Source organism: Salvelinus alpinus, chromosome 25, assembly GCF_045679555.1.
Source record: "Salvelinus alpinus chromosome 25, SLU_Salpinus.1, whole genome shotgun sequence".
Lineage (NCBI taxonomy): Eukaryota > Metazoa > Chordata > Actinopteri > Salmoniformes > Salmonidae > Salvelinus > Salvelinus alpinus.
In genome coordinates, this window is record NC_092110.1 from 3114805 (window position 1) to 3131853 (window position 17049).

General features: G+C 42.1%; 1 protein-coding gene across 1 annotated transcript in view; it reads left to right on the top strand.

Annotated features, from left to right (window-relative positions):
• Window positions 1-533: 533 nt before the first annotated feature.
• LOC139553177 (FERM domain-containing protein 6-like) overlaps window positions 534-17049 on the top strand; it is a 71223-nt gene continuing 54707 nt past the window's right edge. Inside the window, exon 1 of the mRNA XM_071365205.1 lies at window positions 534-687. The gene's annotated coding sequence lies outside the window, so the exon portion shown is untranslated. The remainder of the gene's footprint in view (window positions 688-17049) is intronic.

Below are 17049 nucleotides of genomic sequence, written 5' to 3' on the forward strand. Positions count from 1 at the left end.
CTCTATACCTATAAACGTAATTTTGCATTATCGTGATGATGTGGCCCGTGACACTTTGCTTCTTGAAAGTCAAACATCTAGGGACTATCAACAGTGGACTAATGAAAAAAATACCAACATTTCGTTTTTGAGTGGATATTCCCTTCAAGAATAGACTACTAAATACAGTATTACCCCCTCCGTGCCACCAGGCTTCCAAAATACTACTGCACTGCTACAGTGTGGAATTATGGGACCGGAGGAATGGAATGACAGGCAGCCGTGAGCGATACCAACTGGTAGTCGTTGAGGGGGGAGCAGTAGCCTACGATCTACATAGTCTTTATAGATATCAAAAGAGCAACGAAATATCTCTAGGAGAATACTTGGACTATTAAAATAGACATGCATTTACGAATATTTTCACTGAAGAACAGTCGTTATTAAAACAAACTACTAAAGTATATAAAATCTGTACTAACCCCCCTATCCATGGTTTGAAGCCACCCTTCCACATGTATTCCTACTTATTACTGTTCCAAAGGGAAAGAGGTCTGGCGCTCGACACATGCGTGTAATCTCCGTTTATATTTAAAACTTTAGTTTGCATTTGCTGACGACAAATTGGATGTACTACAGCGTTTTGATACAACTTGGTCGGATTCATTGTTTTTGAAAAGGAATTGGGATTTGTTTTTCACATGAAAGGTACGTTATATTAAAAAAGTGTACATTTTACATCTCTGTAATTTCCCTCGCTGCTAATTCCTTGAACTGGTCCACCTCCTCTGCGCGTATGTACGAAGTTATTTTTCATTAATACAGTATTTTACATGAGTGTTATAACATGTATTCACTTGTTCCACGGTTAAAATATGTTTTCAAACAGTTAGTGAAACAACATTTCAATGTTTGGTCAACGGTTGGTTGTTCATAACAACCCGGACCAGAATAAGTATTGTGTCTACAATGTAGCGATGCTGTCAGAATGTTGCTGTTATCCTTTAGGCTACGTTATGGACCTGACACTTGAGACGGGATGCATTTTGTTGCAACAATGTGTCGATCTTCCTTTCTCACTATGGGTGATGTTTACTCTGCACATTGTGACCACCCCTTTAACCATATGTTCATCGTTATTTAATGCTCATCTATTAATTCGACGTATGGTTTTTGTTTTACGTCTCTCCCCTTCCAGTTTGGTTCCATACGCCTTCTAGTACCTACTGTATTGTTGTTGTTATAGTTGGCTATAGTCGTTCTCTCTTCATAAAAACTGACTGACACCAAGTGTCCTGTAGGATGTTGTCACTGTCTGCCTGTGGTATAGTATGGTCGTGTCAAATCAAATGGCATCTGGAAGTAGGCTAGTATGTGGAAGTCTTGTAAATCAACGTAAGAACATCAGCCAGCATGCACAACTTTGGATTAAGTTGCGCATTGCTAAATGTCTTCCCTATAACATTATCGCTGTTCCATTTTGAAACGGGTCACACACTCCTTTATTTTGGACGAATTATTTTAGGCTTCTTCTCCTTCTGAATGGAATCTGGCATACCATTATTACTGCTCTGTAATGAAACGACTGCACGGAGGGACATGTAGGCTATTGAATGGTAGACCGTATAGGAGTAATATAGAGAGGTAGAAGTAGCATAGTATAACTAGGCGGTAGAAGAGGCTAGCCCGTGAATCGTGTGTGTGTGTGTGTGTGTGTGGGTGTGGGAATATGTGTTTGCTTGTTGGGTACTTTCCCCCCTCTTGTGCCACTATGGACAAACTGCAATATTTGCTTCAGTATTGAGGAATGCCAACAATTTCCTCCCTGTGGTCAGTGGTGGAAAAAGTAACCAATTGTCATACTTGAGAAAAAGCAAAGATACCTTAATAGAAAATGACTCGAGTAAAAGTCACCCATTGAAATACTACTTGAGTAAAAGTATTTCGTTTTTAATATACTTAAGTATAAAAATAATTTCAAATTCTTGGGGGGGGGGTTGTTAAGAGCCCCGACGCTCAATCTGAACATCAACACCCGTCACTTGCGGTACTGTTTTGGAAGCATAAGGATCTTATCTTTCATATCAACAAGAAATTATTTTCAAAAAACAGAAGGTTAAATTGATACACACCTTGTTAGGGTTAGTGTTCCCACACAGCCTTATCTCCATGTTACAGGGCTTGTTTAAAGAAAACAGGCGGAAGACGAGGCGTCCACCTGTGCTAATTAGCTACACTATATATACAAAAGTATGTGGACACCCTTTCAAATGAGTGGATTCGGCTATTTCAGCCAAACCCGTTGGTGACAGGTGTATAAAATCGAGCACACAGCCATGCAATCTCCATAGACAAACATTGGCAGTAGAATGGCCTTACTGAAGAGCTCAGTGGCTTTCAAGGTGCCACGGTCATAGGATGCCACCTTTCCAATAATTCCGTTCGCAAAATTTCTACCCTGCTAGAGCTGCCCTGGTCAACTGTAAGTACTCTTATTGTGAAGTGGAAATGTCTAGGGCCAACAACGTGTCAGCTAAGTGGTAGGCCACGCAAGCTCACAGAACGGGACAGGTGAGGGCTGTAGTGCGTAAACAAACGTATATCCTCGGTTGCAACACTCACTACCGAGTTCCAAACTGCCTCTGGAAGCAACGTCAGCACAATAACTGTTCGTCGGGAGATTCCTGAAATGGGTTTCCATGGCCAAGCAGCCACACAAAAGTCTAAGATCACCAAGCAGCCACACAAAAGTCTAAGATCACCATGCGCAATGCCAAGCATCAGCTGGAGTGGTGTAAAGCCATTGGACTCTGGAGCAGTGGAAATGCGTTTTCTGGAGTGATGAGTCACGCTTCATGATCTGGCAGTCCGATGGACAAATCTCGGTTTGGCGGATGCCAGGAGAACGCTACCTGCCCAACTGCATAGTGCCAACTGTAAAGTTTGGTGGAGGAGGAATAAGGCTGGGGCTGTTTTTCATGGTTCAGGTTAGGCGCCTTAGTTCCAGTGAAGGGACATCTTAACGGTACAGCATACAATGACATTCTAGATGATTCTGTACTTCCAACTTTCTGGCAACAGTTTAGGGAAGGCCCTTTCCTGTTTCAGCATGACAATGCGAGGTCCATACAGAAATGGTTTGTCGAGATTGGTGTAGAAGAACCTGACTGGCTTGCACAGACCTCAACTCCATCGAACACCTTTGGGATGAATTGGAACGCCGACTGCGAGCCATGTCTAATCGCCCAACAATAGTGCTGCAGGGAAGCAAGTCCCTGCAGCAATGTTGTATTGGCATGCCTTCCCAGAAGAGTGGAAGCTGTTATAGCAGCAAAGGGGCGACCAACTCCATATTAATGCGCATGAATTTGGAATTAAATGTTTGACGAGCAGGTGTCCACATACACTACATGACAAAAGGTATCTAGCATGCTCTGAACACGTGTGAAAGTGTAACTTGGGAAGTGTAGTTTTGTCGGACGGAGGCACCCATAGCTATATGGATCTATGCAAAACTACTACAGTAAGTGCATCTTTTTTATTTAAGCATTCTTCCTCATTGATCAAAGATAAGGTGCATCGCAAGCAACGATTATTTAAGTTTCTAAAGGTTAAATCCCAGCGTCGGGATTGTAGTTCATGGCTGAAAACGAATGCCTGAAAACTGTATGGACAAGGCAGAATGCCGCTTAAAGTTTTCGAGAGCTATACAGATGGTATAGAGCAAAATCAAAGAACTCCCTAAATCAGACGAGGCAGCTGAATTTGCTTGAGAAATGACCACCTCTATTGAGATGCTAAAAAAACAATTACAGCAGTATTGGGGGATAAAATGAGAGACTTAAAGGGCTACAAAGACAACAGTCTATGACTGGAATAACAACAACCGCCAGGGAACAAACACAAGATACACCTGCAGACAGGCAGGTGGCAATCTCTTCTCAACCGATGACCAGATGAGCACTCCAAGTGACACAGACAATGAGACCATGCACCCCCTTTTGCGGAAGACCGAGCTATCCACCCACCCAGCCAGACACCAACCACCAAGAAGAAGAAGACCAGGAGGGGCAGATGGGGCATGGGGTCCACTAAGGTGGTCACCCAGGACTGGCAAGTTCCTGTCCTGAACCTCTACAAAACATTCTTGACACTGACGCAGGAGTCTATGCTAAGTAAGGGACAGTCTTTCTCCACCACTCAAAACATGAAAGCCTTCAAATTGAAAGTGGATACCTACAAATTCATGCAACAACTGCACCTGCATTGTTTATTTTCCCCTCTGAACAGATCCAGTACAAGCTACATATCGGAAGACCCTACAAAGAAAGGGGAACCCCAACACAGCGCTCCCTCCCCTACTCCTCGTTCTTTCTCCAAACCCTCATCGTTTGTACTCCATACCCATACAAGCCCACTTGTCACCTTGTTTGGCAGACTGGTTGAAAATGAATGGGAAACTGTATATATAAAAAAAAATGACCAGGGACCCCAATATCACAATCTTCCTCCAGCCGGAAGACGAGCATTAAAAGATCTCCAGGAGAATAAGGACATGGTCATAAAACCTGAGGACAAAGGTGGCGCGATAGTTGTTATGGACATGAACTATTATAATTCTGAAAATGGAAAGCACCTGAAACTGTCTTGTTCCTATCAACCCTTGCGAAGTGACCCTGTTGCTTCTTTAAAATCAGAAATTGATAGCATGTTACAACATGCGTCTCACCAAAGCTGCATCACCAGGCGTGAAAACGAGTTCCTAAATGTCACCTATCCAGTCACCCCAGTTATCTATTCCCTTCTGAAAGTACATAAGAGCCGGACTCAGCCTTCACTCATACCTATTATCAGCGACAGGATCAGTCACAGAGCCCCTTTCGAAATTCAGAGATTTTTTTTCTGGAATTTATGGTTTTCAAGTTGCCATCCTTTTTAAAAGACACAAAAGATCTACTCAACTGCTTAAATGACTGCCAAATTGATTCCGATGTACTACTTGTTACATTAGATGTGGCCAGTCTGTTATTCCCCATGCGGAAGGCCTACAATTGATTGCCAGATTCCTAAAGTCACGTGACGACTCTGTAAATCCCCCTGATTACTTTCTGTTGGAGCTCTTGAGAATGGGAGGCAGTTTATGTTAAAAATAAAGACTAAACTTTTTCTTCCCCATATTAAGTTTTGGAAGCGCTACGTTGACTACAATTTTATTTTGCGGTTCATCCAAAGAGAATCTTAATGACTTTGTCCGTTATCTGAACAACACAACGACTTTCCATCAATTCACTGTTGAAAGTGGCCCCAACAGTATTAACTTCCTAGATCTCAAAATATTCAAGGTTGATGCTAACAAAATCCAAACTACGATCTATTGTAAACCAACAGAGGAATACTGTCCTCCACTTCAACAGTTATCATCCGAGACATCTCAAAACCACTATCCCAACTGGCCAGTTTCTACACCTGAGACGCAACTGCTCTACACTGAAAGAGTTTGACGCTCTGGCAAAGGAAATGACACACAAGTTTGCTAACAGAGGATATTATAGTCCTGTCATTCAGCGCTCCCACCTCCTAGCTCAGAAGCCCCAAAAGGACAGCACGTCATGGCTGTGCTTTGTAACAATCAGCGTTCAAACAAAATCAAAAGTGCAATCCTAAAACACTGGCCAATTCTACAAACAGAGCTGATGCGCCAGCCTCTGGTGGAAAATCCCTTTATGGAACAGGTCACATCCATCAGAAGTGGCAACCTCTAAAATGCTCTCACAACGAGAGATGCTTTGGACTGATAGATTAAATACCATGCATCCTCGAGGTCTAAATTATGATTTCTTGTGCATGCCATTTTTGTATGGTCTGAATGACTATATGGCTGCACTTTCATTTGTATCCTTATGTATATTTTCCTACATTCAATCACAATCTTTCTACCAGATGTACATTTTTCATACCCCAAAACATTTATTTTTGTAACTAATTTGTAACTAATCTGCGCCAAAATAGCAAAAAATGTATACCTTAATGTTATTTGAGTTTATTCTGCTGATCTGGGTATTTGTATATGTGACCCGTTTAAGGAAACTAGGCGTACGTCGCGGGTCACTACTTCACAGGAGAGCCATTTGAACGTAAACTTTTTTTTAATCAAAATGTGTTTTTTGGCAGAAATGCCTTATGGAACATGTGATCTTTCATGTGCCTTGATAACAAACTTGTATGCAATCTGTAAATAGGAATAAAATTGTTAAATTACGAGCCTAGTTGGTTTAGCCACAAAAAAAGCCAGCAACCTTCCCGCTAGCCATGATTGGCTGAGATAATGAGTGGGTTGGACATGCCGAGAGATGAGTTTGGATTAGTTGCCAGCAGCACAGGTAGTCACCAACGCTCTGGATAACATGAAAACAGCCTAACCAGTTTTGCTAGGGCGAGTAAAATGGTCAGAGATTGGGTGGGGCTAAGGCTTAAGAGGGTGTGAATGATGCTGAATGGGTGTAGACAAAGAAGAGCTGTCCAGCAGGTCATTTTCCAGCAGGCCATTTCCTCAAAAGTGAGGTTACAAGTTGTTCAAATTTCAAAGCAGAATAACTTTCCTAATGTTCCTCAAATGCAGTTTATGATATACCATTTTGTAGCTCTGTGTCTCTGGTTTTATCCAATGTGAAGCACACAATTTAAGATGTTGATACATAAGACTGAATCAAGGAGGTCGGTCACATATACAGTACCAGTCAAAAGTTTGGACACACCTACTCATTCAAGGGTTTTTCTTTATTTTTTACTATTTTCTACATTGTAGAATAATAGTGAATACATCAAAACTATGAAATAACACATATGAAATCATGTAGTAACCAAAAAAAGTGTTAAACTAATCAAAATATATTTGAGATTCTTCAAAGTAGCCACCCTTTGCCTTGATGACAGCTTTGCACACTCTTGACATTCTCTCAACCAGCTTCACCTGGAATGCTTTTCCAACAATCTTGAAGGAGTTCCCACATATACTGAGCACTTGTTGGCTGCTTTTCTTTCACTTTCCGGTCCAACTCATCCTTAACCATCTCAATTGGGTTGAGGTCAGGTGACTGTGGAGGCCAGGTCATCTGATGCAGCACTCCATCACTCTTCTTCTTGGTCAAATAGCCCTTACACAGCCTGGAGGTGTGTTTTGGGTCATTGTCCTGTTGAAATAAAAATGATAGTCCCACTTAGCGCAAACCAGATGAAATGGCATAACGCTGCAGAATGCTGTTGTAGCCAGGCTGGTTGTGTACCTTGAATTCTAAATAAATCACTGACAGTGTAACTAGGAAGCACCCCCACACCATAACACCTCCTCCTCCATGCTTCACATTGGGAACCACACATGCAGAGATCATCCGTTCACCTACTCTGCGTCTCACAAAGACACAGTGACTGGAACCAAAAATCTCAAATTTGGACTCATCAGACCAAAGGACAGATTTCCACCGGTCTAATGTTCATTGCTTGTGTTTCTTGGCCCAAGCAAGTCTCTTCTTATTATTCGTGTCCTTTAGTAGTGGTTTCTTTGATGTTGAGATGTCTGTTACTTGAACTCTGTGAAACATTTATTTGGGCTGCAATTCTACAGCAGAGGTAACTCTGGGTCTTCCTTTCCTGTGGCGGTCCTCATGAGAGCCAGTTTAATCATAGCGCTTGATGGTTTTTGCGACTGCACTTGAAGAAACTTTCTTAATTCTTAGTTCTTAATTTTCCGCATTGACTGACCTTCATGTCTTAAAGTAAGGATGGACTCTCATTTCTCTGCTTATTTGAGCTGTTCTTGCCATAATATGGACTTGGTATTTTACCAAATAGGGCTATCTTCTGTATTTATAAAAAAAAATATTTAACCTTTATTTAACTAGGCAAGTCAGTTAAGAACAAATTCTTATTTACAATGACGGCCTACCAAAAGGCAAAAGGCCTCCTGCGGGGAAAGGGGGATTACATTGTTTTAATAATAATTAAAAAATGAAATAAAAATATAGGACATAACACTTATCACGACAAGAGAGACAACACAACACTACATAAAGAGAGACCTAAGACAACAACAGCATGGCGGCAACACATGACGACAGCAACATGGTAGCAACACAACATGGCAGCAGCACAAAACAGGGTACAAACATTATTGGGCACAGACAACAGCACAAAGGGCAATTTTTTTATTTTTTATCCCCAAAATAAAAAATGGAAAAGTGGTGTGTGCATATGTATTCACACCTTTGCTATGAAGCCCCTAAATAAGATCTGGTGCAACCCATTACCTTCAGAAGTCACATAATTCGTTAAATAAAGTTCACCTGTGTGCATTCTAAGTGTCACATGATCTGTCACATGATCATCTCAGTATATATACACCTGTTCTGAAAGGCCCCAGAGTCTGTAACACCACTAAGCAAGGGGCACCACCAAGCAAGCGGAACCATAAAGACCAAGGAGCTCTCCAAACAGGTCAGGGACAAAGTTGTGGAGAAGTACAGATCAGGGTTGGGTTATAAAAAAATATCAGAAACTTTGAACATCCCACGGAGCACCATTAAATCCATTATTTAATAATGAAAAAAATATGGCACCAGGGGGACCGCCAACCAAAACTCACGGACCAGGCAAGGAGGGCATTAATCAGAGAGGCAACAAAGAGACCAAAGACAACCCTGAAGGAGCTGCAAAGCTCCACAGCGGAGATTGGAGTATCTGTCCATAGGACCATCTTCAGCCGTACACGCCACAGAGCTGGGCTTTACGGAAGAGTGGCTAGAAAAAAGTGTTTTGCGTTTGGTTTTCGCCAAAACGCATGTGGGAGACTCCCCAAACATATGGAAGAAGGTACTATGGTCAGATGAGACTAAAATTGAGCTTTTTGGCCATCAACGAAAACGCTGTGTCTGGCGCAAACCCAACACCTCTCATCACCCCGAGAACACCATCCCCACAGTGAAGCATGGTGCTAAATACAGGGAAATTCTTGAGGGAAACCTGTTTCAGTCTTTCAGAGACTTGAGACTGGGACGGAGGTTCACCTTCCAGCAGGACAATGACCGTAAGCATACTGCTAAAGCAACACTCGGGTGGTTTAAGGGGAACATTTTTAAATGTCTTGGAATGGCCTAGTCAAAGGCCAGACCTCTGTCCAATTGAGAATCTATGTTATGACTTAAAGATTGCTGTACACCAGCGGAACCCATCCAACTTGAAGGAGCAGATTTACCTTGAAGAATGGGGAAAAATCCCAGTGGCTAGATGTGCCAAGCTTATAGAGACATATGTAATTGCTGCAAAAGGTGGCTCTACAAAGTATTGACTTTGGGGGGGGGGGTGAATAGTTTCTGCATGCTCAAGTTCAGTTTTTTTGTCTTATTTCTTGTTTTCTTCACAATAAAAAAATATTTTGCATCTTCAAAGTGGTAGGCATGTTGTGTAAATCAAATTATACAAACCCCCCCAAAAGGCAACAAAATAGGAAACATGCCAAGAGGGGTGAATACTTTCCAAGCCACTGTACATGCTTGTTTTCCTCTGTAGCTTCTCCAGCTGTTGGAAGAAAGCAGAAGAAAAACAATGCCTGTTTTTGTGCTTATTTGTCCAGTTGATTGAGGAAATAGAGCGGCTCCCGTGCTCCAAACTGATGTCCTCTGGTAAGACGAGAGACACGGTAGAGACACACTCTCTTAGAAAAAAGGTGCTATCTAGAACCTAAAAGAGTTCTTCGGTTGTCCCCATAGGATAACCCTTTTTGGTTCCAGGTAGAACCCATTTGTGTTCCATGTAGAACCCTTTCCACAGAGAGTTCTACATGGAACCAAAAAGGGTTATCCTATGTGGACAGCTGAAGAACCCTTTTGGAACCTTTTTTTCTAAGATTATAGAAAGTAGAGACACAGTAGAGTTAGTGTAGGGAGTAGACACAGTGTGTAGAGACTCAGGCACACAGGAAACACACAGAAAAGTAAATGGTGCAGGTGCTGTCTCTGTCTGGACAGGAAGGAAGTGTCCCCTGCCTGAGCAGGAAACGAAACAAAAACATCACCGTCAGTCAAGCTGGTAAAAATATTAAGTAGGTCTTTCTGAGACAGACCTTTTTTTCCTCTGAGCAGCTGTTTGTGCTGTTTCGCTTGAGAACCAATTTGTTTTTGCCCATGCCCATGTCATCCTACCTAGTTTGGTGACGATCTGTGGGAGGAAGCAACCTACCTGCCTTGTGAGTTTATTCTATATTTGTTCTTCTCCTAAGTCTTGTCTCTGACTTTCTCTCTAATGTCCTCCTGAGGATCTTCAGTCCAGACTTACTCTTGTTGTTTGGTTTTGTGTGTAAAACCTGACTGATTCACTGATCATCTCCTCCTCACCACCACTGCCTCACCCAAAGACCATAGCCTCAGGGCCCTCTCTCTTCCACTACTGTTGTCATAATCCATTCTGCAGTGATTACCTTAGACAAATAGTTCTGTATGCTGCTTCTGTAGCTAGCTAAGCTGCCTGACCGAGAGACCCTTGCAACGTGTTATGGAGTGTCTCTCTCTCTCCCTCACACCTCTGTCCCCTCTCTCTTTCACAATATGTCACTCTCTGTCTTCTCTTATCTCTTCTTTATTCTCTCTCCTTTCTCGCTGTCCCCCTCTCTATTTCACTCTCTCTTGATCTCCCCCTCAAGTCTTTTTGTTTTTGTTTTGTACCTCTCCCTCATCTCTCTGACTCTGTTATCTTTAGTTCCATCCATGTGACACAGACAGTGCACAGATGCGGAGAGAGACTCACTGCATTTTCATACACTTTGTTTATACAATGACATGTAGTGTCCCCCCCTTGAGGAATAACCTGTTTTTACATTGTTTATCTGAGATGACATAATTAATAAACAATGTCATCATTTAGACTGACTCGAAGCATCATCTGGTTTTGAATGATGCACAATTTAACGACAGATAGGCCCGGAACTGTCTGTTATTATCAATTACTGCCATCTCATATTTACAGTTGAAGTCGGAAGTTTACATACACCTTAGCCAAATACATTTAAACTCAGTTTTTCACAATTCCTGACATTTAATCGTAGTAAAAATTCCCTGTTTTAGGTCAGTTAGGATCACCACTTTATTTTAGGAATGTGAAATGTCAGAATAATTGTAACGGCTGTCGTCGGTGGAAGAAGGTGAGGACCAAGGTGCAGCATGATAAGTGTTCATGATATTTAATAATCATCAAAACTGAACACTGAACAACAAAACAACAAAGAAACAACCGAAACAGTTCTATCTGGTGCAGACACACAAAGACTGAAAATAACCACCCACAAAACCCAACAGAAAACAGGCTACCTAAATATGGTTCCCAATCAGGGACAACGATTGACAGCTGCCTCTGATTGAGAACCATATCAGGCCAAACACAGAAATAGAAAATCATAGAAAAACTAACATAGACAACCCACCCAACTCACGCCCTGACCATACTAAAACAAAAGACAAAACAAAGGAACTAAGGTCAGAACGTGACAATAATAGTAGAGAGAATTATTTATTTCAGCTTTTATTTCTTTCATCACATTCCCAGTGGGTCAGAAGTTTACATACACTCAATTAGTATTTGGTAGCATTGCCTTTAGATTGTCTAACTTGGGTCAAACATTTCGGGTAGTCTTCCACAACCTTCCCACAATGCGTTGGGTGAATTTTTGCCCATTCGTCCTGACAGAGCTGGTGTAACTGAGTCAGGTTTGTAGGCCTCCTTATTCGCACATGCTTTTTCAATTCTGCCCACAAATTTTCTATAGAATTGAGGTCAGGGCCTTGTAATGGCCACTCCAATACCTTGACTTTGTTGTCCTTAAGCCATTTTGCCACAACTTTGGAAGTATGCTTGGGGTCATTGTCCATTTGGAAGACCCATTTGCGACCAAGCTTTAACTTCCTGACTGATGTCTTGAGATGTTGCTTCAATATATCCACATAATTGTCCTTCCTCATGATGCCATCTATTTTGTGAAGTGCACCTCCTGCAGCAAAGCACCCCCACAACATGATGCTGCCACCCTCATGCTTCACGGTTGGGATGGTGTTCTTCGGCTTGCAAGCATCCCCCTTTTTCCTCCAAACATAACGATGGTCATTATGGCCAGACAGTTCTATTTTTGTTTTATCAGATCAGATGACATTTCTCCAAAAAGTACGATCTTTATCCCCGTGTGCTGTTGCAAACCGTAGTCTGGCTTTTTTATGACGGTTTTGAAGCAGTGGCTTCTTCCTTGCTGAGCAGCCTTTCAGGTTATGTCAATATAGGACTCGTTTTATTGTGGATATGGATACTTTTGTATCTGTTTCCTCCAGCATCTTCACAAGGTCCTTTGCTGTTGTTCTAGGATTGATTTGCACTTTTCGCGCCAAAGTACGTTCATCTCTAGGAGACAGAACGCGTCTCCTTCCTAAGCGGTATGACGGCTGCGTGGTCCCATGGTGTTTATACTTGCGTACTATTGTTTGTACAGATGAACGTGGTACCTTCAGGCGTTTGGAAATTGCTCCCAACGATGAACCAGACTGTAGAGGTCTACAATTTTTTTTCTGAGGTCTTGGCTGATTGCTTTTGTTTTTCCCATGATGTCAAGCAAAGAGGCACTGAGTTTGAAGGTAGGCCTTGAAATACATACACAGTTACACCTCCAATTGACTTAAATTATGTCAATTAGCCTTGTCCTAACCGACTTGCCAAAACTATAGTTTGTTAACAAGAAATTTGTGGAGTGGTGGAAAAACGAGTTTTAATTACTCCAACCTAAGTGTACGTAAACTTCCGACTTCAACTGTATGTAAAGGTATTCTGATCTGGGACCTGTTCCCTGACCATAGTTCCATCCCAAATGCCAGTACATTCCCTATGTAGTGCACTCATTTTGATCAGGGCCCACTGCACTATATAGGGAATAGGGTGTCATTTGGAACACAGCCCATGAGTCTACTTTACCCTTTATGTACAAATCATATCAGTGAACTGTGTTATTGGAGTATAAAGTGTCTGAGGGAATCGTATTAGTGTCTGAGGACAATATTGCATAGCAACCATGAGAAAGGATTGGGTTACTGTTATTGACATGGAGAAATACTATCTTGTCCCTTCTGCCTGTCTGTGTTGGGTTCCAACACACGTGCACCCACACACTCCAACCTCCCTCTCACTGTAAAGTTGTATTGCAGAAAGATGCTGCAGTACCTTGTCTATTCTTTATCCAACACTGTGGTTAGACTTATCCTCATTTGTGAAAAATCTATCACCGGGACTACATAAGGAGAAGAAGGCAAATCGGACACTGCGTCCTTCCTATTCCGTATTTAGCACAGTACCCCAGAGGGTAGAGGGTGCAATTTGGGACGCGGACAGTGTCTCACATCACGTGCAACTCACTGTAGCTGTGAACATGATCTTTATAACCGGGGGAGTATCCCGGTTTAGTGTTGCTGTTGATATGACTCTGCATATTCTGTTGCGTTCTAAAACATCTTTCATCCGCTGAGTTTGTTTCTGACAGGATTAGCCTCATTGAAAACGTCAGCCATTGGGTGTGTATGAATGACACGTCTGTTTTTCCCAACCATTTTCTCTTTGCAGCCACATCCTCTTCTGTTTTGAGCGGATGTATAATGGTCGGGGTGGTTGTGGGGGGGGAGGGTTTCTCAGAGCTACCAGTGATAGTTGAGCGGATTACTCATGCGTGTCACAGGGCTGAGTGCGGAGCTCCATGGGGCTGGAGTAAGGAGGGGGAGAGGGGAGGGAGCGAGAAGAGAGAGAGAGAGAGAGACTGCTGCTGACAGTTCAAACATGTCTGGCGACTGGCGGTTTGAGGTGTGTGTGTATAGTTTTTTGAGGTGTGTGTGTGTAGTACTTTGAGGTATGTGTGTGTGTGTATAGTAATTTGTGTGTGTGCGCTAGTCAGTACTTTTAAAAGAAAATCTGAAAGTAAACTTTGCTGTGCATTTATATAGGGGATAGGGTGTCATATGGGACACAAGCCAGGTGTACTGACTGCTGCCACAGACGTTTGCCTGTCGATGCCCTGGCCGGTTTCCTTAACCTGTTTAACTGGCTATGTGTTTGAATAACACACATCATTATCAAGCATAGTGACACCACCATGCATATCCAGATGAGATCAAAATGCCTGTTGACTTACGATGTTGTCAGACACTTGAAACTTTGTGTTGCCTATAGGCTAACGCTACGCTGGATTAGTTGAGGTACTATAGGCCTATCATTTAATATAAGTGTTACAGTTGTTGCTTTGAACCATTCCCGCCAACTGCTTATCGCAGATGTGCATGTTGTCGCAGATGTGGTCGTACTACAGCAATGAGGTTGTGGCTTTGTTGTGTACAGACTTGAGCTTTGATAATGGACGTGACATTTGATCCAATAAGACTCTTAGCTAAGCGTTTACGCTTTCAATCTTCTCAGATCAGTATTGTGGAGACAAAGCAGCTTTGTCTGAGCCGCACTGTCGCTAATGCTGCATAGGGACCAGTGTTCCCTCACATTTTCGGGGGCACTGGTCTTGTAAGCAGACACTTGAACATTGTGCGAATGTTTACAGTAAACACGGAAGCTGTAACGTTACAGTTTTAGACAGTAGCCAATAGGCTATTGTAGCTATTTGAGCATAATTTAGGCCTACCAACAAAACCATTGGACCGGATCCCATAACATTTTGATTTATATGATATATGTGGTGTTCAATGCAGGCCTACATTGCATGAGACAAAAAAAAAAAACGTTTTTACATTATGAAGGGCTTTACATTAATTCATTATTTTTTACTTGGTCTGTAACACCATGGGCCAAATAGATGACTGTAAATTGCATTGTATTGGGTTGTATGATGCAAGAAACCACTTTACAACATAAAATGAATTACTATTACCATACAGAGAATTAGATCGTGTAGGCTACCCCTCTGCCTGTTGGCTTATTTGCATATTCAAGCCTGTCTCAAAATACAAAATGCCCAATTTAATTAAGACGTAAGCTTTTTACCTGACTGGCTTTTCAAAGACAGCTTGAAATGTATCCTACACATTTTGTGCTGTTGTAGGAAGCAGTAACTTCACATTGATGACCTATACTTATCTATAACTGGGCTAATAACTCGCCAACTAGCGAATAATATCAACAAATGTGCACACACGTGCGGCTCTGCGCTCTGATCGTCAGATCTGAAAAGCATATTCACTTGCGGGTGATTGAAAGACCCCACCTGGGCTACACCGCCAATATAATTCGACTCCATTGCGCTCTGGCTCTGCTAACAACAAAATCACAGATTCAATCTTGCAAAGTTCGCTTTGTTTTGGTTTGTTGCATTGGAAAGGGGCTGATATATAATGTTGATTCGATCACAGAAAAAACATTGATCTATATACTGCAAACTAATGGGGCGAACTCCGTGAAGTTCAATCTCTTGCGCCTCTGCGCGGCATGGTATTTCTTCTGCGTGGCAGTCCTGGAGGAAGTGCGCAGCTTAGAGGGAACGGTCATAGGGACTGAACCAAGGAGCTTTGCTTAGGTTTAAGCAACGGTTGTTCCATGCAATAATGGCTCTATATAATACTGTACGCTTTATTGAGATTGTTCTGTATTTGGGGACTGTGAAAAGACCGCTGGTGGCATGTCTGGTGGGGCAAGTGTGTGTCAGAGCTGTGTGTAAGTTGACTATGCAAACAATTTGGAATTTTAATCACATGAATGTTTCTTATAAAAATAAGTGATGCAGTCAGTCTCTCCTCAACTCTTAGTGAAGAGAGACTGGCATGCATAGTATTCATATCAGCCCTCTGATTACAATGAAGAACAAGACGTGCCACTCTGTTCTGGGCCAGCTGCTGCTTAACTAGGTCTTTCCTTGCAGCACTTGATCACACGACTGGACAATAATCAAGATAAGACAAACTAGAGCCTGCAGGACTTGCTTTTTGGAATTTGGTGTCAAAAAAGCAGAGCATCTCTTTATTACAGACAGACCTCTCCCCATCTTTACACCCATTACATCTATATGTTTTGACCATAACAGTTTACAATCTAAGGTAGCACCAAATGATTTAGTCTCCTCAACTTGTTCAACAGCCACACCATTCATTACCAGACTCAGCTGAGGTCTATAACTTAGGGAATGATTTGTACCAAATAAAATGCTCTTAGTTTTAAAGATGTTCAGGACCAGTTTATTGTTGGCCACCCATTCCAAAACAGACTGAAACTGGGTCAAAAGTAGTGCACTATAATAGGGAATATTTGGGATACAGCCTGAGGCTTTTATTTTCCAGTCAGACTGATTCAGTGCAGAACAGACTGTTCAGTCAGACTGATTCAGTGCAGAACAGACTGTTCAGTCAGACTGATTCAGTGCAGAACAGACTGTTGACTCTCTCCTGTCTGAGCATAGTTTAAGTGGAGGAGGATATGTAACAGTCAACATGGAGATTTCTGGAGGCTGATCTTAATGGAGTGGAATGTAAGGGCATTTTACCCTTATGTTGACCTGAATGTCTTTATACCAGCAGGCTAGCACTTTATATTACAGCACGGAATAAAGTGGTAATAACATGGTAATAGTACAGTTACAAAGTTGTATATTGAACAACATTCAAAGGATGCTTTGCAAAGGCAGAGATGCCCCTCCACCTCCACTCTGAATCATGAGCAGATTGTTAGATGCTGGAGATAATTATATTTCATTATAGGGCTGTCCCCCAAAATAAAAAAAATCTTGGCCGACCGAAAGTCGTCTCTTCTTTCGACCAATTGATTGGTTAAAATGTTAAAACGTGTGTTTTTCCATATATAGACACACCCTATGTGTTTTAATAAATCAGCTATATGCCGTCTGATGCTTTAAGTGCACTGTTTTATGAAATAATACACAAATGACCAGAGATCAAGATAACCAGAAGAAGAAAAACTTAACCCGACCCGGCCATCCTCCTCCCGCTCCTGCTGGCTTTCGCAGATTCTGCCATTACTCACCTGAAGTTGCTGGTAATAGGCTACACG